This window comes from Schistocerca piceifrons, chromosome 7 (genome assembly GCF_021461385.2).
Source record: "Schistocerca piceifrons isolate TAMUIC-IGC-003096 chromosome 7, iqSchPice1.1, whole genome shotgun sequence".
Classification (NCBI taxonomy): domain Eukaryota; kingdom Metazoa; phylum Arthropoda; class Insecta; order Orthoptera; family Acrididae; genus Schistocerca; species Schistocerca piceifrons.
Genome location: NC_060144.1, coordinates 458,490,729 through 458,496,728, shown reverse-complemented (window position 1 = coordinate 458,496,728; position 6,000 = coordinate 458,490,729).

Genomic DNA, 6,000 nt, shown 5'->3' with positions numbered 1-6,000 from the left:
GAGATAATCACGCATTTTTGAAAAGGTGATCTTCTGTGTTACGCCGTAAGTAACGTATTGAGCATTAATAAGCGAAGGCGTGAAATACACTTCTGGAAATTGAAATAAGAACACCGTGAATTCATTGTCCCAGGAAGGGGAAACTTTATTGACGCATTCCTGGGGTCAGATACATCACATGATCACACTGACAGAACCACAGGCACATAGACACAGGCAACAGAGCATGCACAATGTCGGCACTAGTACAGTGTATATCCACCTTTCGCAGCAATGCAGGCTGCTATTCTCCCATGGAGACGATCGTAGAGATGCTGGATGTAGTCCTGTGGAACGGCTTGCCATGCCATTTCCATCTGGCGAATCAGTTGGACCAGCGTTGGTGCTGGACGTGCAGACCGCGTGAGACGACGCTTCATCCAGTCCCAATCATGCTCAATGGGGGACAGATCCGGAGATCTTGCTGGCCAGGGTAGTTGACCTACACCTTCTAGAGCACGTTGGGTGGCACGGGATACATGCGGACGTGCATTGTCCTGTTGGAACAGCAAGTTCCCTTACCGGTCTAGGAATGGTAGAACGATGGGTTCGATGACGGTTTGGATGTACCGTGCACTATTCAGTGTGCCCTCGACGATCACCAGTGGTGTACGGCCAGTGTAGGACATCGCTCCCCACACCATGATGCCGGGTGTTGGCCCTGTGTGCCTCGGTCGTATGCAGTCCTGATTGTGGCGCTCACCTGCACGGCGCCAAACACGCATACGACCATCATTGGCACCAAGGCAGAAGCGACTCTCATCGCTGAAGACGACACGTCTCCATTCGTCCCTCCATTCACGCCTGTCGCGACACCACTGGAGGCGGGCTGCACGATGTTGGGGCGTGAGCGGAAGACGGCCTAACGGTGTGCGGGACCGTAGCCCAGCTTCATGGAGACGGTTGCGAATGGTCCTCGCCGATACCCCAGGAGCAACAGTGTCCCTAATTTGCTGGGAAGTGGCGGTGCGGTCCCCTACGTCACTGCGTAGGATCCTAAGGTCTTGGCGTGCATCCGTGCGTCGCTGCGGTCCGGTCCGAGGTCGACGGGCACGTGCACCTTCCGCCGACCACTGGCGACAACATCGATGTACTGTGGAGACCTCACGCCCCACGTGTTGAGCAATTCGGCGGTACGTCCACCCGGCCTCCCGCATGCCCACTATACGCCCTCGCTCAAAGTCCGTCAACTGCACATACGGTTCACGTCCACGCTGTCGCGGCATGCTACCAGTGTTAAAGACTGCGATGGAGCTCCGTATGCCACGGCAAACTGGCTGACACTGACGGCGGCGGTGCACAAATGCTGCGCAGCTAGCGCCATTGGACGGCCAACACCGCGGTTCCTGGTGTGTCCGCTGTGCCGTGCGTGTGATCATTGCTTGTACAGCCCTCTCGCAGTGTCCGGAGCAAGTATGGTGGGTCTGACACACCGGTGTCAATGTGTTCTTTTTTCCATTTCCAGGAGTGTACTATACGATTACATTACTGGTGACAATACACTGGAAGAAGTACCTACCGTAAAATGTCTAGAATTAACCATCCAATGCGACCTGAAGTGGAGTGACGCAAAAAAGATTGTAGTTAGAGCTCAGATTCAGTGGGTATACCTCAAGCATAAACAGTCATATACGATAACAGTGGCTTATTTGATACTTGTTCTATTGATTACTGAGTACGAGAATGACTCATCTGTCTGGGAATGTAGCCATGTTTAATTAATAGAAGAATTATATAAGACGTAACGAAGAGCGGTGCGTTTCGCCCGAGGCGCGTTACGGGGCACAGAATTAAGCAGATAATGAACTGCAGTGCCATGCGCTACGCGTTATGGAGAGGTTTACCAGTGAAGTTCCTACAGAGTAAGTTCCGAGAACACTCGGCCAGCAGGTACTTCCTCCCATCTAAGTCTCGCGAAATGATAACAGCGAGGAAATCTTAGAAACTAGGGTAATATCGAAAATTGCCGACTAATATTATTCTCACGAGTTATTTTCGAATGAATAGTTGCAGACGGTAAGACATACTGACGCTGAAAGTACTCTCACTATGTACCGTAAAGTGTTGTTAGAACTATAAACGTATATGGAAGGGAGGGGGGGGACCAAAATGTGGATAGAAAAAACCAGAACTTACTTTCATGTGTAAAACGATGTTTGAAATCTGTTGACATTCAAAATTGCTTCCAGATGTCTCAGGATGATAAAAACTGCAGGACTTGTGTGGTTTTCAGGGGCATCTTGTACGATTCTTGCTGCAAAATATTTCATGTAACGATGATGGAAATAGATAGCGATAATGCACCCTTCTCTCCGAAGTAGACCACAAAGGCCCAATAATATTGAGATCCGGTGATTGGTGGCCATGAGAGAAATGAAAATTCATCATCCTGTCAAAAAATCCGGCTGTGTGATCAAGGGCCCTGTCACGATAGGGGAACATTGTCCAATGGAATGGTCCTAAGCAGACAAAATGATCACATAAACCTTGGCAATAGTGTTGCCTTAATGAGTAGCCATGGGGGACTTGAAATACCTCGATATAGCTGTCCAAACCGTCACCGAAGGGCCTTCCCCCCCCCTCACCGCCCATCATGTTCCACTCATGGGACGTAAACTCGACCAGAAGTTGGTAACAATATGAGCCAATATTCATCTTACCAAATGACTTCCTTTCATTGCTCTGTAGCTCAGGAGCTCAGGTTTCGTGGCTTCAGCACCACATTTTTTTGTTACGGGCACATACGTCACTGATGAGTTCTTCTGTAATCACAGCTCGCCCTGATATCGCTAGCTTCTGAATAGTTTTTATTATTATTACTTTTTTTTTTACTCTGACAGGGTTCGCAAGTGCTAGACTTCTGCAGTGACTTTTGCAGCTTTCCTCCTCTTATTGTTCGTCACAATCCACTCCAGTGACCGTATGTCACAATCACACATTTACGAGTAATAGCGCATTGTGACTTAGTGGATGACGTCCTTCCGCTTTCCCTGTACGCGGTTAGAGTTTTCGACAGGGTGCCCCTTGAATCAGCAATCACCTCGGTTACGGAAGCACCCACCATGCGTGCACCCACAATTTTCCCACGTGTGAATCGGCCTAGCTCCCACATAATGCACTCAATACGACACAGAACACTATTCTGACCACGACTGCCACATGCAACGTTTTGAGCAGATTGTACAGGTGCCGCTCGTCGTCAGCGGGGAAACCTTTTGGATTGGCTGGCATCTGCATTTATGATCACGCATTCATTTCTCGCGGAGATTCAGTATTTTTGTTCAATCCCTGTAGGTTAAAGTCCACGTAGGTCCGTGTTCGTTTCTTCAGCTCTTCCAAGTGATTTCTGTTTGTCATTTTCCGGTCAGTTTCGTTGTTGTTTCCTTGTTTTTGATTTCACTCGGAGTCAAAAAGGTCTGTAGCGAACTGCCCATCTGCTGCTACGGAATTGTCGATTTCAATCGCTTCTCACGTCTTAAAACAGTTGGGCATTTTCTGTCATGAAATATAGTTTCATACCTACTCCCAAAAGATAAGAAATATCAACCTCTGCACCATAGTCAGAGACTTCTCATGTCACAGTGAATCTGTCTTATAAAGAATAAGGGCATGACGTGTGAATTAAGAGCATTTGCGGAATGTAAACAAGGTCTCTAATGGAAAACTTTTCCTCCGAAATCAAAACAGGAGTTACTGATCATGCCATAAGGAATCTATCTTACACAGACTGATGGTATGATGTGCGAAATCGTGGCTTTTATGAAATGTAAAAGAAGATCTTAAATGACGACTTTTTTCCGAAATCAACCGAGCAGTTTCTGGAAACAAAAACCTTCAGAAAGGAATGCTAGCTAAGAGAAACAGTCATCCACTGCACGTTGGTCCCACGATTTTACTGTAGGTTAGGCACTGGACAGTATGGACCCATAGAGGATTCGACGATTTTATAACTGAGTGTAAAGCTAATCATATTACTGTATACTGAAACAGGTGTCTGTTTAGCCTTTTAGAGCTTACTGCTCCATATGCGTTAATAAACTAAGATAGCTAACCTCAGTGCAGCATATTTTCATATGCTGTACAATGTTGTTTAAGACGACACGTTTATTGTCACCTGCAAGAACTACTGCTTCCCTGCTCTTTATGAGAACTTGTTACTATACGTATTTCGGTCACGGGTACATTTAACCTCACTTTCTCAGTCGCGCACTCAGAGATATTCTGTTCGTAGTATTAGATCATGGCGTTGTATTTAAATCGTAGTTGTTTCCTGCCGTGGGTGTCATCCAGTACATATTCTACTTCGGTAACTCTTCACGATGTACAGTTTGGCTGTAGGAGTGGTTCAACAACTAGAAATCCTATATTATCTTTTCTCTGCGAGGTACTGGATGGATTCAAAGGCTTAGAGCACTCGGCACCTATCTTGATTTAACTAATGCGTTTGCTTGTGTTTATCACACAATACTGCACCATAAGTTGGATTATTATGGAGAACTTGGAGTAACTCACAACTTGTTCACTTCTTACTTTAATAAAAGACAGCGAAAGGTCATTTTCCACATTACTGAGAATGGCTATCATGTGGGGTCCGAATGAAAGACGGTTAAGTTGAGGGGGAGGGGGGGTGGGTGCCCCAGAGATTAGTGCTCGGACCACTCCTGTTCCTTATTTATACAAATGATATGCACTCCAGTATTACAGGTGATTCTAAAATATTTATGTTTGCTGATGACTCTGGCTTGTTAGTAAAGGATGTTGTGTGCAATGTTGGCACAGTTTCAAATAGCGCTGTTCAAGACCTGAGTTTATTGCTTGTAGAAAATAGACTAACGCTAAATCCCAGTAAGACCCAGTTTTTACAGTTTCTAACGACCAATTCAACAAAACCAGAAGTTGTAATTTCACAGAGTGGGAATATTATTAGTGAAACTGAAGCGTTCAAATTTCTAGGTGTTCAGATAGATATGAAACTGTCGTGGGAAGCCCACATTCAGACTCCTGTTCAAAGGCATAATGGCGCTATTTTTACTTTTAGAAGGGTACCTGAAGTAAGTAAGTTCGTCACGAAAAGTAGTCTGCTTCGGTTATTTTCAATCGCTTATCACATATGGTACTACATTTTGGGATAACTCTTCCCATTCTCAAAGGTTATTTTTGGCTCAGAAACTAGCAGTATGGGCTACAAGTGGTGTAAGTTTCTAGAAGCTCCCGTCGACCACTGTTAATTAGTATGGGTATTCTGACATTGGCTTACCAATATTTATATTCTTTAATGTCGCTTCGTGTTAACAGTACCAGCTTATTCCTAAGAATTAGCTGCTTTCACTCAGTTAACACTCGGCAGATATCCAATATGCATTTATATAGCACTTCCTCTACTCTTGTGGAGAAAGCCATGCAATAGACTCCTCAGTCCATTTTCGATAAGCTGCTACAAGAATTAAAAAATCATGGCAGTAATCCATGCACTTTCAAATGTAAACTGAAGTGTAGCTTTATGGGTCACTCTTTGCACTTTGTCCAGGAGTTACTTGAAAATTTGTTTCCTGTGTTACGTTGTTGATTAAGTTTGCATAAACTGTTGGCTCGTCTTTTTTTAGGATTCATAAACATATTATTTTATCTGTTATCACTATTCTGTTGTAAGTTCATATATTGACACGAACCATGACCTTGGAGATTAGATCTTCGATTCGGCTCTGCGGAACTAGACTCGTAAAATAAATGAATAAATTAGTACATGCGGCCATCTTAATAACTCTTCAGTCATACGACTTATATATAATCCGACTGTAGCAATATATTGTACATTTATTATACGACTTCCCTTCGTCAAAGATCATACACTCTGTTCAAGTTGAAACAGTCGCAGCTTCTTAATTAATTCCGATTTACTACTGCTGTTTCTAATTAAGTGTCAGGGACTTTCATTTGGATACGTAGTCTGTAGCGGTTTAC